The 17,436-nt window shown below is 51.2% G+C and overlaps 1 long non-coding RNA gene across 1 annotated transcript; it reads right to left on the bottom strand.

Annotated features, from left to right (window-relative positions):
• Positions 1-15,650: 15,650 nt before the first annotated feature.
• Positions 15,651-16,757, bottom strand: LOC122201061. The gene is made up of 2 exons (XR_006194063.1): positions 16,505-16,757; positions 15,651-16,300 (listed from the first exon to the last, which is right to left on the bottom strand). It is a non-coding gene; the product is annotated as an uncharacterized LOC122201061 (long non-coding RNA).
• Positions 16,758-17,436: the final 679 nt, after the last annotated feature.

Here is a 17,436-nt window from a genome sequence, read left to right as displayed (position 1 = left end):
ACCTTGCCCTCACTGTACAGGGTGGGATTATAGAGGAGTCCAGTCAATCTATTTATTATTTGAGTTCCACTTTCAAAATATAAACATTTCAGAAACTCATGTAGTAGTCACTTAATTAATACAGAAAATAGGTCTGTCCTATAATGATCTGAAGGTCTTCTGTGTCATGTGCTTCTGTTCTGCCATGAGCCCCAAGTTTCCCTCTAAGATTTCTGCCAGTTTCCTACATTTTGCTCACATAACATCCAAGGATTAGCCAGGTAGCTCACTTTCTCCCTTCCTTACAAATCTAACAGCTCTGGGCTTTCAAAATTCTCTGCCGAGCTCCGAATTGAATTTCCCAATAAGAAGGCACAGTAGGACTGTGAAGGTCAGAAAGGCAGCTAAACAAAAGCTCTGTAGCAAAGGATTTTGCTAGTTAATAGAATACGTAAATGTATTTAGAGTTGAATGCCTCACCCCTCAAAAAAATCAATAACCTAAACTTTTCCTACCTGTCCTACGCTGAACTTTAGTTAAGGAGAAATAACTCAACATTTCGGTTGCCTCAGAGAAACTGAGCTCAGCAAATAACCTTTCCACTCGACACCTCCCCTGGGCCGCTGAGAGACCTTAAACAGCCCACGAAGTGAGGGGTGGAGAGGGAACCACGTGCCCCACTGAGGAAGTCTTGCACTCCTCAGTACTGGGGCCTCCAAATACCCAGGCCCAAGTCCAGCTAGTGGATAAAACAGGAAGGGGGCCTGTCTCAGAGGACACTGTGTCCTTCCTGACGACCTCCATGATGGGTGCCTCTCTTCGCCAAAGGCTAAGCCATTGAGGACAGTGCCCCAAGCACTGGATCCCTGATTTCCCTGTGTTGCATCACCAAGGGAAGAGCCTGTGTGGAGTCTTCTTGGTTTTACCCAGGCCAAGCGGCCATGGGCTGAGGTATCTTTGCACTCACCTGGGACTCCAGAGCTCATTGGTTCAGACTCTTCAGTTCCCGTGGCCTCTGAGATACCCTCCTTCAGTGGCCACCCCTTGTGCAGACCTCCAGTAGTCCAGACAGGTTCAACTACCTGAAAGGGCGAAAAAGATGGGTAGGGTTAGTATGCTGGCTCAGGAGGAGAATGAGAGAGATTGGGGGTGGGGATATTTCATAGGAAATCAAGGAATGGATTGGCTGAAGGACAGAAAAAGGGCAGAGGGGCACATCTGGGCTAAGAGCTACAAGGCAGGGATGCTGATGTCACAGGAGAGCTCTTCAGAGATACCCACAAAGCTTCCCTCCTGCTGCGTCCCAGTATGGGGAGTCTCTGGGACAGAGAAGAGGGTCTTGGTCTGAGATTGAAGCAAGTGTGCCCAGTACCTTTGACTCAATCTCAATCCCTTCCTTTGCCTCCAAACTAAGGCAAATAAGGCAGAAGGACTCAAGACCTGAGGTCTTGAAAAGAGATAGCTGGGGCAAAGGATCCAAAGGGAGGAAGCCTGGTTCTCGCCATGGGTAAGGGAGTAGGGCAGGTCCACAGTAACCAAAAGGGGGCCTGAGGGTGACAGCTGGCAGAACCCCTTAGCCTGGCCCAGCCACTAGGGGGCAGATGGCTGGGGGGTGGAGGGGGACTCTCCCGTGCCTTCACCCCTTCCTTAGCTCCAGAGACAACCTCTGGTCTTGATTTTCTAACACGGAGACTAAGCTACTTGTCTGGGCAGAGGAGCCAAGTTTCCCCAGGGACCTCTTGGGCACGTCCCACTCCCCAGGGAGAAACAGACTGGGGTGAGGAAGGGTCTCCAGCTGCTACCCCTTACCCCCCTTCTCTATAGGTACTCCAGAGGTTGGCATCACATGCAAGTGCCTGGAAGTGTCCATCAGGCCCCTGGCTTACTAGGTGACGTGGCATTTTTCAAGAGGGGTGTGCATTGGCAGTTTGAGGGTTGTAAGAGATTACCCCCCGCCCTTTGCCCTCCTTCCTCAGCAAAGTCAAAGTGGGGAGAAAGGGGGAGATCAGCTCCAACCCGCCCCAGGCTGACGCAACTGCTTTGAGGAGGAAGGAAAGATGCACAAAGAGCCACAGATTTTCACTTATTGTGAAGGGAAAGGGGAAGGGGTCCTTTCCTCTGCTCCCGCCCGGACTGACAGCCCTCTCCGCAAGGACCGCCTCTCCCCGGCCCCATCCGAAGTGAGAGGCCCCCGGCCCCGGCCCGGGCGTGCAGCCGCCCCAGTAGCTGGGCTGCAGCAGCTTCCTCAAGGCAGCAACAGTTGTCTGGCTGAGGCGAGGCGAGGCGAGGACTCGCTCTGGCGCGCACGACGCCGGCTTCGGCTGGTGCTCCTGGGCTCTGGAGGCCCTGCCCCAAACCCAGCCTCCGGGGGAGAGGTGTGGGGACCAGGGACGCGGTAACCCTGAGCAGCCTGCGCTCTGGTCGCTCAACGTCTTCGGTGCAAGTTCACTTCTCTTAGGTCACTTTTCTCCCAATCTGGTGGAGGGGCAGGCTTTTGGGGGAGAGGAGGGCTTTCGGGCTGGGGAGATGGGGGGATGTAGGAAGCAAAAGACAAAAGAGAAGCCCAAGGGACACAGGGGGAAGCTATTTTGAGTCTAACGTGGCTCCTACGCCTCTCCTTCCGCCGGAGCTATCGCTCCACAGACGGCCCCAGGTGAGAGGCAGGGAGGAAACCCCCCCAGGGGTTTTGCTTTTGCTCCATCTCCTTTGCAGATCTTAGGGCCCCTTTTACTCTCTCAGAAAACGCCACCAGGGAGGGAAAATCTCCTTTATCTGGGGAGAGGGGCTCTCATTTAGCGCTAGAGGTTTGAGTCCTCGCCTTCCGTGCCTTCTCGGTGCTTTCTTGAAGGCTGAGCTATAAAAGATTGACTCTGTCCAGCTCTCTGGGGCTCCGTAGCCCTTTTCTTATTCGGCAGAGGGTAGAGTCTGGGTGCTCGGCTAACGGGGAGGGGAACGATGGTGGGCATTTAGTTTGCTGGAAGAACCGTGGTTGGGGTGCGGGGAGAATTCAGGCCCTCCCCGAAAACAGGAAGCTTCCTGGAGCTCGGGTCCTGGGCTTTCATATTCCCAGACTCATCCTCTATCTGTGTCCATCGCTGTGGACGCCTGTGTGTGTCTGTGTGTCCTTCTAGTCCTATCCCTGAGGGCGTCTAGCACTGTTTCTAGCTGGCGAAGGGCACGGGGCGCCAAGCATGGTGAAGGCCTGATTTGTGCCACTTGTAACCGAAGCGGTAACGACTGCAAGGGGAGGAGGGGGACCCACAGACGATCCTCAGTCCTGCAGCTTTGCCTCCCTCCTCAGGACGGGGCGCCTGGAGAGGCCAGGACTGGGCTTCTGCTGCTACTGCTGAGCTCCTGAGTCGGGCACAACCACATCTCTCAAAAGCTCCTTCTCCGCGGGGGTTTCCCCAGCTTTCGCCTGTTTTACCCCCTTCCTTGCTACTTAGTTTTGAAAAAGATAAGATGGGGGAGACCTGAGGCTGCAAAACGCCTCAAATTAGGTTGGAAGTAGGTGCGGGGGGGAAGGTACTCCGGGGAGCGGGCGGTGCCTGCGTGTTTCCCTCTTTTTCGGAGCTCCCCAATTCACCACGTCTCGCCTCACCTCCAGGTCCCCCACGCTAGGACAGAGAATGCTGAGGGCCTCTCGCCCCTCCCTCCAGGGCTTCCCCACCCCTAGACTGCAGAGTTGGATCATTAGGGTCAAAAATGACCAGAACATGTCCTAAACTGATTCATATTCCAAGTACTGGCTTGGCCTTAAGATCGGATCCCTTTTTTTGCAGTGGGTGAATGGGGTTACTCGGGGTGTGGGGCGTGGGGGGGGGGGGAGACACAACTTCTGTAAACTTTTATTGTATTTTAGCTTCTTTCCACTTCGAAAACACACGCACACCGCCTGCTTCAATTCCCCCTGTGATACAAAGTCGATTTAAAAGTTGGGGCGGGGGAGCCGCTCGGAGGACAGGCGGGTGACCAAAGCCTCAGGGAGCGCGGGAAGGACGAGAGGGAAAGGATAGCTTCTTCCGTGGAAAACGGGGAAAGGGTTGGGAAAGGCTCGGACCGAGCCGCTTCGGGAAGGTGCGGGCTTCGGCTATCGCTGCTGGCTGCGGTCTTCTCGACGAGCGCGCCCTCCGCGAATGCTTTTTGGGGTAAGGGCTTCCGGCTATTGAGTTATGTACAGCAAGCCCAGACCGCAAAAAGATTCGCGAAGGGCAGAGTCTGCCGGCTTCTTCAGTCCGCCGCCGCCGCCGCCTTCAGCCCAGGATGTCTCCGAACCCCGGAGCCGAGCCCGCTGGGTCTCCCCAGCGCGCTCCATCGCGGCTCAGCCTTCCCACCCCGCGCACCGCCCGCCCCTCTGCCGCCCCTCCCCGCACCCCCCGACTCATCCTTGCATTTCTCCACACCGTCCGCGATCCCCCAACTCAGCCCGCACAGACGCGAGCGAGGTGTGTGGAGGACGAGAAGAGGAGCGTGGAGGGGAACCAGAGATCCCGGCGCCCTGCCTCCACCCCTCTTCCGTAGCCCCAGCCTGAGCCTCCCCTCCTATCTGGCCTATCACCCCCCATTCCCCTCTCAGGGTTCCGCCAGCCCTGGCTGCAAGGTCGCGGATCTCTGAACAGGTACAGTTCGGATTTCCCCTGAACCCGCTCTTGTCCCTTCTAGTCCCCCAGCCGAGGTTCCAGCCGTGACTACAGGCGCTGCGTAAAGAGAAAAACTCCCCCAGAGCACTAAATAAATACAGACGAGGCCGCCAGCTCATTGGTGCGGACTAAAATCGTCACCCACCAATCAGGAAAGAGCTCACATTTTCCCTTTTTTTTTTTTTTTTTCAGAAGGGGGAGGGAGGAAAAAAAAATATTTCCATTTCTAATTATTCAACAAAATCCAGACTGGAACACGTTAAAATCTTGTTGTTGCAAAAAAGCTGCCAGGACCCCTACCTCCATTCCAGTCCAAGTGAGGGGAAGCGTGCAAGATATTGAGAAAGGGAGGGTTCAAGACAGAGACCTCTCCCAATGGGACCCAAGCCAGAAGATTCAGACAGAAAACGACAGGCAGAGATGAACATAAAATAAACCCAAACTCCACGGTAGTCAGCCTATTTCTAGAAAAATGAGAATGTCTCAATCCCCCCCCCCCCTCCAAAGTTCTGAATGCTCAAGAGAAATGGTGAAGCTCCTCCCTCTGCACCCTCGCCCAAACCCGTCTAGATATTGGGTGTATGATGGCCCACTCGTCTCAGGTGCCCTCTCATTGCTGCAGCCCCCCTTGCTCCCCATTCTGCAGATTGTTGAGGGTAACAACAAGGGGCGAGCCCCTCATTGATCGCCGGCTCCCACAACGACGGGAGATTCCAGCATCTTCAGGAGAAAAGAGAGGGGAGGGGAGAGGAAGGGAGGGGAGACTAGGATGAAAGGAGGAGGGTGATCTTTTTCTTTCGTTCTACCTCCTTCCCTCTCCCCTCTCTTCCTCTAGGCCCCCTCGGCCATCCCATCCATCCAAACTTTGAGGGGTTGCCCTAATTCTTCCCAGTGCAGCGCCACCCTTCCCATATCCGCTCTTGCCCCCCTCCCCAACCACCCCATCAGTATCCAAGAAGGGTGTGTGCAAAAGAATGTTCTGACCACCTCCCTCTCCAACAGTAGTCCCCCAGTGGGGAAAATCTCAGCCAAGGTGGGATGCTGCAAACATTGCAAGAAAGTTGCCATATTTATTCTCTGCCACCCTGAAATCGACGTGCGGGCGGGCGCGGGCGCACACACACTCCAGCTCAGCAAGCCAGAAGAAAACGTATCTAGACCAAGTAGTCACTGTCTCCGAGTGCCTGTCGACCCACCCCCTCCGCCCATCCATCACCCTCCGCAGAGCTGCGACCCTCCCACCCTCCCACGGCATTCCCCTCGGCTAGGCTACCGACAGACGCACGCACACTCCCCCCGAGCGTCGGCGCGCCTGCCGCGCCAGAGGGGGCTCCACAGTCTGCGCCTGCCGCCGCTGCAGCGCGGGGCAACTGGGAAAAAAAAGTTCTGCTCAGCAGACCAGTGAGCCTACAGACCACCGGCCGACCAGTGTACCAACCCCCTCCTCCTTACCTCGGTCCGCAGGGCCCGAGAGCGCGCTGGTCCCGTCCGCACTGCAGCCAGCTTGAAGGAGTCCCTTTCCAACCGGCCCGCTCCCCTCCCGCCCCTCCCTGCCCCCAACGGGTGTTTGCCCAGCGGCAAAGCAGGCTGTTCCAGGTAAGTATATAAGTTACTGTACTGTGTGGGAGGGTCACGATCTTGGTAATTGCTGCTTTCCGAGCTTAACCCCTGCGTTCCTGCCTTCCTCCAACTTGTTGAGGACTCGTCGGGTATCGGGAGAGCGAGCGAGCGCGCCGGAGAGCGCGCCGGCCGGGAGGGGGGGAGAGAGGTGCACCGGGCAGAGAGGGGAGAGCGAGACAGCGAGCGGCGGAGTTCAAATGCCCCCCTGGCAGCGGTTTTCATTGGATAGGTCTTCCCCCCACCCCACCCCCGTCTCCCCTGGCTTGGTCCCCCCCGCCTGCACCCCCCCCGTCTGCACCCCCCCCCCCCCCCCCCCCCCCCCCGTCTCCCATGTAGGGGACGTCTCCAGGCAAAGTCACGATTCCTTCTCAGTTCGGAATGAACTGTGACTAGAGCCATGACGCAGCCAGCGCGCATTACTCACTTTTTGCAGTCACGACTTGGGAATCCGTGCTGGTTCCAACCAAAATTACACCGCTACCATTGAATTATTTAATAGGATCCAGTTCGGGGGTAAACTTATGCATTGTGCCAAGGGATGGGGGACGAGAGGTGGGGGGGGGGGAATGAGGACAGGGGCATCTTCCTTCCCCCTTCTCGACTCTTGGACCACCCTTCCCCACCACCACTCCACGTGCTGCAAGTGTTTTATTGCGCTACTACCCCTCCCAGCCCGGCTGCTCCCCCCCCCCCCCCCCCCCCCCCCCCCCCCGTCCCAACCATTTCCTTTGCAAATGTGGCAAAATTTGTAAACACAACCACGCAACTTTCGGGGCTGAGAGGGGCGAGGCTTGGGAAGGGAAACGAGTAGGTCCGGGTGAATGACGAGGAGGCCTAGGGGTGGGCCGAGAGGCTGCGAGCAGCTTTGGTTTGAACTGAATTGTCAAGACAAAGTGTGGGTTGCAGCGTTATTTGTGTTATTCTCCACAACATCAGTAACAGCCCTTGTTACTATTATGAGTTGACGAATACTCAGTCTCAGCCAGGGAATCTTTCCAGAGAGGGACTGTTTCTGAACTAAAAATAACTCGACCCACCCTCTTCCCCCCTCCCCAACCAGGGCTGCGCGTTGGGTGCCCTGCGTGGGGGTCAGGTCACTAAAGCCAGAGGCTCCTGCTGGATTAGAACGGGGTAGAGGGAGCAGAGAATACCTGGGCTCTCTTAATCTCTCTCCTGAAGACTGTCCCCCTCAGATACTTACCTCACCATCCTGAGTTTATATTTTTAATTATATAGAAAATATCTCTGTATGCACACAAGCTTATTGCAGATCTGCAAGATTCATTTCTCCTGCCGTCCACAGCCCACCTTTGTGGGCCAGTTTGAGGATCCATTTTTATTATTCCTCGCGGAGGAGTTAATCAGTATGAATGTCTTTGTGTGCGCGTGATATTCATCCCCCTTCTGGCCTCTAATAACCTTCCTCCCTCCTCACCTGTCTGGCTACAGGTTTGGCCAAAGTGTCTGGGGCTGATTGCAATGAATCTCACTCCGGGTCGAGTCCATAACCCCAGGAAGTTGACGGTCTCTCCAGTAACATTTGGCAACTTGGAGAAGAATCGCCCCCTCCCAGTTTCCCTCGGAGCCGGTTTTCAGAAACCCTTTGGCTTTTGACTTTAAAGCGCCTCGCGTTGTTCCCAAGCCTGGATTCTCTGCGTATCGCACCAGCAACTCCTGTGCTTTGGTTTCTAATTCATTCATTCCACAACTCATTTGGGGCTCCTATGACTAGGACGCGAAGGAAGGGGGAATAGTAAGAAAAATGCCATAATGCACAGACACATCCTTACACACCTCACGGGAATTGCAGAATGTGGGAGCGTGGGGGCATGAAGTGGGAGGCGATGAGGGTCTGAATAAAGCAACCTATAGCCTCTTATTTTGAGAGTCACCATCACCGGAGAGAAATCTTTCAAACCCACTGGCGGGAAGGTGCCGGAGCCTGGGAATGGAGACCCAGATAGAGACTGGCCTCTGCGGAGAAAGCCGGTGAGCCACCGGCTTTCGGTTCCTGGAGCGCTGGGCCTTGGCTCATCCTGGAATCTAACACTTTGCTCCCCCCTCCTTTAAATTTTTTTTCCCTTTCCTTCCCACTCACCCCTCCTTTTCCCCAAAGCTCTCACCGAAGTCACGACTCTCCCCTTTGAACATCCTTAACCCCCTCCTCTCCGCCTCCCTCTCTGCATCCAGGGCGGGTCTATCTGCAGCTGGCGCCAACCCCGCCCCCTGGCGCTCGGAGCTGAACTCGCGGAGGCCCAAGGAATTTTCAGCACCTGCCTTCTATGGACAGCTACCGCGCCCTGAGCCAGCCGGGGCCAGGGTCTCAGTCCTCGGGCTCCAGGAGGGCTCCAGAAACCGAACGAGTAAAGTTTGTCAAAGGAAGACAGATTTTCCCCTTTCTTTACCTCCCGGCCCCATCCATGCAATTTTAATCTATATCGCATTGCCTCCATTAATCTCGCAGAGAGATGGTCCATTAAGTGGTATCTGGGCACCCTTTAAGACAGAGGAAACGGGGAGGGGAGGGGGGCAGTGGAGAGAACGGGGCTCAACAGCGCCGACCCATAAAGAGAAAGAGAGTTGCAGCAGCTATTGATTCAGAGATTCGTCAGGGTGATTCCCGGCTCTGCAAGAATTCCCCCTTTCAGTTCCTTTGCATGCAGCCCCAAATTCATTATGCACACTCACAGCTGTACCCCTCACCCTCCACTCAGTCCCACCCTCTTCTTCAGAAAGGGGTAGAAAGGCAGCCAGAAAAAGAACCCCAGAGCATGCACAAAGTAAGCCTCGGCTCATACTCACAGTCTGCGGCATGCACATGACATAATATTACTTACCCAAACGGGAACTCCTTAAGAGAAAAAGAGAAACATAGGGGGAGGGAAGAGAAAGTGGAGAGAGGGAGACAGGAGAGGAGAGGAAAAATCCAACAATTAATTTCCAGACATAGTTGGGGGGGGCAATGCGGTGATGTCCAGGTTTTCTTCCACCCGCGCTGGCTTTTTATCCAGTACAGCCCTCGGTCTATTTCTGGAACACGATCAAACCCTGATGCTATTTTTAGCAAGTACTGAAAAAACCTCCACACACAAAGGCATTTTGCTGGAACCTTAAGTCCGAAACATTAAATGTGCATTAAGCGCCCCCTCCCCACTTTTTTCTGCACCACCAGACTCACTTGTGTTAGTGCAGGTGATGTTTTTTAAAGCAGAAAAATACCCAAATATTATATTTTCCCTCCTTCCCATTAACTCCCGTCTGCCTCTGCCTGTTGCAAGCTCCTCGCAGTCTCCCCAGCAGAAGGCTTTGGAGTGGTTGTATTTTTTAGAGCTGCATGTCTCCATTGACCAGATTCCCTGCATGCTGGGGTTTGGGGTGGGGGAGAGGGGGCACTTAGGCCCCCTCCCCAGAAGACCTTCTCAAGAAAGCTCTAGAGTCTAACGCTATTCACGATGGAGATTCCCAAATGAAGGGGGGAAAATCTTCCGTACCCTTACCACGTTTCCCACCCATGCTTTGCAAAATCGCGCTGTGTTTGCAATACAACGCCTTTGGAAATGTATATGTGTGTGTGTGTGTGTGTGTGTGTGTGTGTGTGTGTGTGTGTGTGTGTTTTGCGTTCTAGTAAATTCACTACGAGAGGGTTGGAGAAAATAGACTCATGAAGGCAGCGCGGAGCAGCCGCCTTGAGTCTCCTTTGCCAGCCTGCGTCAGTCATGAGCTACTGACGTCACGTGCAGATTCTCCTCTTTGGTGGGTCTGGTTCAGCCGAGAAGAGGCTTCTGCTCGGAGACAGCGCTTTGTGTTCGGTACAGCCACTGAGCAGACGAGGCAGCTGAGGCAGGCGCCACCCCAGGCTTGGGCTGGGCAGCTGCAGAGGAGGCTGCGGCCGCCGCGTCTGCTCTAGGCGTGCGGGGCCCCGCGGGCGTGCCGTTCAGGACAGCCCCCTCCCCAAATGCCCTCCGCCGCCCAGTGCAAAGTCGGATCAGTACTGACTCGGGCGAGCGTCCTTTCCCCGCCCTTTCGCAACTGGCCACTGTAGCAAAGACAGCTATGGCTATGACTCGGATTAATTCTGTGTGTTTGTCGGGCAGATAGCCCCGGCTCCTCGAGTGACGCAAGTAACAGATTCAACGGCTCCCGCTGTCTCCCCTGCTCCCCTCTTCTCCCTCCCTCCTTTTCCCTCTTCTGTTTCCTCTGCCCACGCATCCTTCTTGGTCTCCCACGGAATCAGTCAACTACACCTTCCCAGAGAGCAATAATCCGAGTTACAGACAGACAGACTCCCAGAGCAGGAACAAATAAGCCTGCAGTTTAGCGCACGCGCGCACACACACGCGCACACACATACACACATACACACACACACACACACACACACACACACACACACTCCTTTGTAATTGGCCAGCAGCGTTTAGGGGCTCCCCTGAATGGGGGGAGGGAGAAGCTGATTCACAAATCCACAGGCCGCCAAGGAGTCACTGCTGGGGGAGAGGGGATCCCGAGAGGCAAGGGACAGGGCTCACTGCTTCGGCTTTTCCCTCTCCTCACCACGCAGAAAGGAAACCCACCTCTATAAATATAATGATGGCAGGGTGTTAGCGAATAAACTACTTTTGTTGAATGGTAGAGGAAGGAGAAAATTCAACAGACTGCAAATGCTTAGTCTCTAGCGACATTACCAGAACTTTTTAAGACTAGGTGAGGGTTTACCCTTTCTCCCTCTCAAAAACCTAGAGATCTCTTATTTTTTCTTCTTATTGAAGTAATATCCCTGAAAAATAGGCCCAGTGAATTAGTGCTATTTTTAGACCAATTTGAATGGATTTTGCTTCATGAAGGTGACAGTGTGTGTGTGTGGGCACGTACATGCCTCAGTGTGTTGTATCTGAATCTGAGTGTTTCAGCAGAAGACATTCCACACCTCAGGATGACAAAGGGTTTATTGATTTGCTGGACTGATGGATGTGGGAAGAATTGCCACAAATTGGAAGATCTGAACAAGATCGCACACACAGAGACCATCCTTCCCAAATCCACACAGCATCACAGACGCACCTCACATAACCTCTGCCCAGAAAGGGTGGGGTTCCAGTCCTGGAAACTGAGGCCTGGCTTGATGCACGGTTCATCTCTTTTATTAACCCTCATCCTCAACATTCCCTGACGATGGTTTTCCTTGATGCCAGTAAACAGTTTTCCAGAGGTTACCACTAAGATTTGGGGTGCAAGGCCTGGGAGTGATCTTTAATCAGTGTGATCTTTAATACCCTCTCATCTCCCTCTTCAGGCCCTCCTAGGCTTCATAGCTTGCCTCAGAGATTTTGATTTAAGCTTATGTCCTTCTTGTACCTTCAATTCCTGCCTGTGGCTTAAGTTTTGCCTACTAAACAGAGACAGAGGACGACAGCTCAGCATGGAGGACACCCTCCGGTAGCCCATCGGTAGCTGCTTATTTTTAGCCCCGTGAATGCATGTATGGATGTGTGTGAGAATGGGGCTGCAGTGGGGAGGTGTGCAGTCAGAAGAAATATCAATGGGAGACAGGCGGCCCTGGGTTTTGCACCAAAGATGGCTTATCGCAGGGTATCACCAGATATGGCCTAATGGACAGGAAGCTTCCCCATCATGTGGCAGCAGCATTTCAATGCAGTATTCTCGGATTAATGAAAATGTCAGGCTAAGGATGCTTCTAAAGGCACAGAGTAAGTATGTTTCTAATGATATGTGACTAGGTGTGTGTAAGCATAAATTCAGGTATAGGGGCACATTCACAGAAACCATATAGTTCCTATATATACTACATAAACTATATAGAGAAGAGACCATTTAGAGTAATGTGGCCTGCCTTCTGTGCTGGTTAGATGCTATTGTGTCTATGCTGAGATCAAGGCAGGTTCATTTGAGGTCACTGTGGGGGTCCCTTAACATATTCCAGCAAACCCTGTATCTAGCTCTAACAAATGAGGTAGAGTTGGAAATAGAATAAATGTGCTCTGCACCTCAAAACTCTGAGGGTCGCAGCCAAAATTACACTCATCTAACTCTAGTGGACTGATAGACTCAATGTCTCTGCTTCTCCCCCTGCCAGAAGAGGACATACTTCTGCCATGTCCCTGTTTTGCTACTGTAATCAAGCTGACTGGTCAGATTGCTGTTGCGGGGCTGGGGCGGGGGGGGGGGGTGTGCTGCCTAGGAAGCTCAGGAGAAACATTTGCAGAAAGTTAGCCCTTGGTAGCCAGCATCTCCATTTGCCCTACATGTCAGGTCTTTTGGTACATGCTTGGCCTGGAGGTGGTGTCCTTGGCTTTCTGAGCTGTCTCACCATTCTTTGTTAAGTGCCATGGTGGCCAATTCCTGTCTGAGCATTCAAGCTAAGCACCTAGGGAATTAATAGACTGACATGGAACCTGTCCAAGATGAAAACCGCCTTCTGCACTGCCAACCCATCCCTGGGCCATCCCAAGCATGAAGAGGACTCGTTTCCCCTGATACTCCCCCAGAGGGCCTGTGGGGGTAAGCTACTGTCACCAAGCCCTTGAGAAGAACTGAATCTCCTTTCTTTCAGGGTCAGTGAAACCCAGGATGTCCGCCTGTGTCTCCTGTCTCCTCTCCAAGCACCAAGAAAAATGCCAGTAGGTAAAGTACTAGGTTTGGAGAAGGGAATAAAAAATGCAGCTCCCAGGAAGTCAACCAAAAGGGAGTGTATCAGGGAGTCCAGGAGAGAGATTCCTCTTTGCCTAAAGCCATCTCCTTTAGGGAGCAGAACTATTTTGGCTTAAATAAAGGATGGGATGGGAAAGAAACCAATAGTTTTTCAACACCTACCATGTGACAGACACTGTGCTGGGCACTTTTACATAAACAATCTCACATAATACTTATCGCAATTGTACGGGTGTCATAATAACAATGTTCCCTACCCCATTGGATTATTTGTGCAGAAATCACTCCAGGAATATTAGTTATTATGTTTCCTATTTTAAGGCTAAGGAAATGGATACCAGATAGCTTAAGTGACTTGTCCAAAAGTCTTAAAGTTTGAAGTTGGTAAAATTTGGGATCCAATCAAATTCATATCTGTGTAGCTTCAAGCCTCATGCCTATACCACTCCATCATGTTGCCTCTATTCAAATATCTGGTCTTTTATATTACAGTTTTAGGGACCATCACGTAGAATTGCAGACATCTGGAACTTTCTCAGCAGTGGCCTGAATAATGAAACGGATTTATTCCTTCTAAGGAGCCCCTTAGCCAGTAGAACCACCCTCCTAACAGGCCATCTGCTTGCGAGAAGAACCCCCCTCCATCTTCTACCAAGGAAAGCACCAGGGGCGCCTGGGTGGCTCAGTTGGTTAAGTGTCCGACTTCGGCTCAGGTCATGATCTCACAGTTTGTGAGTTCGAGCCCCGCGTCAGGCTCTGTGCTGACAGCTCAGAGCCTGGAGCCTGCTTCAGATTCTGTGTCTCCCTCTCTCTCTGCCCCTCCCCTGCTTATGCTCTCTCTGTGTCTCAAAAATAAATAAAACATTAAAAAAATTAAAAAAAAAAATGAAAAGAAAGCACCAGCTGGCTCAGCCTCATCCCAAACTCAGGAGAACTATCCAAAGCCAGCCAGTGTGGAGTGGAGATACAGCGAACTTTACGTCCATTCAGGCTGCTATGCCTAGCCCTAGCCACGTTTACATTGGGTGGCACTAGGGAGGGGTTGAAAACCTCTTGTAAAAGTCTTCTAAAAATCTGTCTTAAGGTGGGAACAGCAGCAAATCTCCATTTAGGTTGGCTAGTCATCCAAGTCTTCTTTCAACCATTTAGAAACTGGCATCCCTGATCATATTCCAGATTCTGAAAACTTTAGAAACTAAGGCATTAGCACTATGGAGGGGATGAGCCACAACATACACAATACAAGCTATTCCATGATCCCATTCCCCTGTTAAATACATGTTTTCAACACTTACCCTGATCAAGAGGTACATTCGGTCTTGGGAAACACTTCTTAGAAGCCAACATATTTGGAGATTTGAGGGTATATTTTTAAGGACCACTTGCATGCTGGAAGAAAGTGACTAGAATTCCACCCCCTCTTTTTTTCTTGTTGTTGCCACCAGCATTCAAGTCTCAACTACCTCCAAGTATTTGCAGTGTTCAACTTCAGAACAATTAAGACAGTATCTGCTATTCGCATACCTTCACTATCAAGGAGCAAGCTCTTTTAAATGCCCTTCTCCCTCCCTATGCCACTCCTTGGAGAACCAGATGATAGGTTTCCCCATGCCTTGTCAGATGAAAGGCACATTTGGGAGAACAGGGACTTAGAGAGTCACTCAGGAATACCTAGAGTGGGTTTCATGGTGAGGATCTAAGCAAAGACAAGGAAGCCAGAGCAAGCACATGATAGGGGGCTGAAGCTAAAGGGGTAGGGTGGGTTGGGGCTTGGGATGCCAGCATGCTTTAGTTTAGCAGAGGCTATATAGAAAAGGATCAGAGCTTGAAAAACAAGGACCACAGGGAGAAAAGAACTATCTCAGGGGTGCTTCAAGATGCCTGCCTGAGTGTGGTCTTAATCTCATGCTTGGTAGACAGTTGTCTACCCTACCTGAACTCAGTGGGCAAGGAGAGCTCAATCACGAGTTCATGTGGGGGGTCTGAATTGGCTAAACTTTTTATCTTTTCACCATTAAAAATGCCTTGAAACTAGCTGCTTGGATCACTATATCTGATAGGCCAACGGCAAAAAATGGGCCTCACATTCTTTAATTGGTAGTCCAATAAATATAGGCTGTGGAACAGAGGAAGAATGGACTAACATATCTGCTGGATTGGCCAGTGTTTTGTACTTATTGACAAGGCTAGGAGTTAAATAACAAATTGGGTCTGGATCTTGCCATGAGAAGAGAGATTTTCAGCTCACATGTGACAAATTTCCATTAGTTCTAGCTTACCACTCAAAAGTGGAAATAAAATGGCAGGGTGGGGGTGGGTGGGTAGAAAATGCAATTTCTAGGGATAGTGGGTTTTCCAAGAACCACACTTTTTGTAGTGATTGTTTTTGAGAAGGAGAGCATTCACTATGACCTCAACAAATTCTGATATGGTCAAACCTGGGATCTGTTTTATTTTGTAGAGGCGGAGATTAACATTGTGAGCCTGGACTAACATCTATGGCTGGACTGGGATCCCTGAAGGGCATTTGGGTCAGTAGGAACTGATAGAAGATGAACCTTAGAGCCTAACAGGGTGACTCTGGCTCACGAATACTGGGCTTCTGAGATCACTACAAATCACCCTAGACAGTGCTGGTAAATGTCACTTACCTCACCATCCAGGAACCTGTGGTTCAGAACCCATGAAGAAAAGCCTTGGGTTTCAAATGAAAATGTCTAGAGTGAAGCCATCACAATGTGGTAGAATGAAATGCAAATTTAATTGGAGGAAAAAAAGTCTGGATGATTCCATCCTGTATTCAGGGGCAGTCCAATTCTGAGCATCCTTCTCTTTCTCTTCTTCCTACCTCCACATTCTTAATCAGTCCAAGCAGTCATGAGTAAGCGCTTTCACTATATCTGACTGGGACTAAGGGATTTCTGGTCTTTCCATCTAGTTTTAATTACATCACACTCAGATACCTCGAGTATCTTCATTGAGTGTGACTGCTCTGGCAGAGTCTTGCAACTTCATTTTGGAAGAGGTAGGATGTGCTGTGGTTTTCCTCACCTAGGGACTGAATGCTGGGCTGTTGGGCATGAGGCAGGGGCTGTTGGGCATGAGGAAAGAGGGAAACCAATGTTAGCCATCTGGACATAACTCAGAGGGGAACTTTCCAAACAGAGAACAAAGCCACTGCCCATAAGACGGGCACCTTGGAGAAAGAGCTGAGTGGGTAGTGAATGGAGGAAGAATGGTGATCAGGAAGGGGTAATTATGGCAAGCGTTAATAGGAAGATGAATGTGAGCAGCAACATTGCAGAAAGCATGAGGCAAAGGATGAGGTGTGTCCTGGGTGTTTGAGGACTGCTCTGAAAACTCATCTGGTCTCCTCTTGATCGTTGGCGCTCCTACAACAAGCAAGAATGAAAGGGATATGGTGTCAGCAACCTATATTCCATCACTCACAGTTCTCTGTGAGCATCCAGTTCCAGACTCTCCCGTCCCTCCCTCAGTGATATCATTTTGCCTTCCTTGAGGGTGGTAGGGACACAATGTTGGTGGTAGGGCAGATGTTCAAGGCTACAGTTAGATAAAGGGATCCTCAGCCTTACCAGCAGACTGCCAAATATGAGTTCACTTCAAATTGGCAGGTCTGGACCAACTTATTCATCAAGAAGTCACATTTCTGGCAAAGTAGAGTTTGTGGTATTAACAGGTCGAACCAGAGAGACCTGCTTCCACTGGTAGCTGAGGGCCAGGAAGTTATGTCATGGACAAATACTTTTAACCCAACTACTCCGTTTAGGACAGTGACAGCCCAATTGCTCAGAAGGTGCTGCAGAAAGCCTTGTATCTGTTGCGTTATTATCAGCAGATACCATTCTGATCCCATTATGACATCACTCTGCCTATAGGAGAAGGGGCAGCTCACAGGAAATCTTGAGGAGGGGTGGAGGAACTAGGTGACACCTGGTGTGGCTGATGTCCCATTATGGAGATTTAGAGACACAACAGAGAAATTGGAGATTAGCACCCAACTCAAAGAGGAATGGGAATCCTGTGATGTACCCATGTCTCAAATCCCCACGAAGAACCCATTTGGAAATGCTTTGAAATTCTTCTGCATTAAGTGAAAAAGTTTACATCTTTGCATGGTATAGGAGAGTTGAAATAATATTTCAGATTCTCTCAGGGACCTAGATAACCTTTGAAATGTGGGTTGGTTAGAGATCAACCTTGAAAAGATAAGTGGCTGTGTAATTCCTAATTCCCAAATGACTCAATATCAAGAGTACTCGATTATGAACCAACCTGAAAAAGGGAAAGGAATGACTCAGGCCAGAGTCTATATCTAAGGATCAAGGAGGTGGTTTCACAGTCTTTATTTGCTACAGTTAAAAAGCCCAATCTAGACCTCAGTTTCAACCGATGCCAACCAGAAAGTCAGAATTTAAGCTGTGAGTGAAGATTCTGGTCTTTGCTATTTGCTCCTAACCAAAATCTGAACACATCACTCAATATCTTAAATTCCCAACTTATAAAA

Source organism: Panthera leo, chromosome D1 (assembly GCF_018350215.1).
Source record: "Panthera leo isolate Ple1 chromosome D1, P.leo_Ple1_pat1.1, whole genome shotgun sequence".
NCBI lineage: Eukaryota > Metazoa > Chordata > Mammalia > Carnivora > Felidae > Panthera > Panthera leo.
The sequence above is the reverse complement of the archived record's forward strand: the minus strand, read 5'-3'. Positions and strand labels throughout refer to the sequence as shown.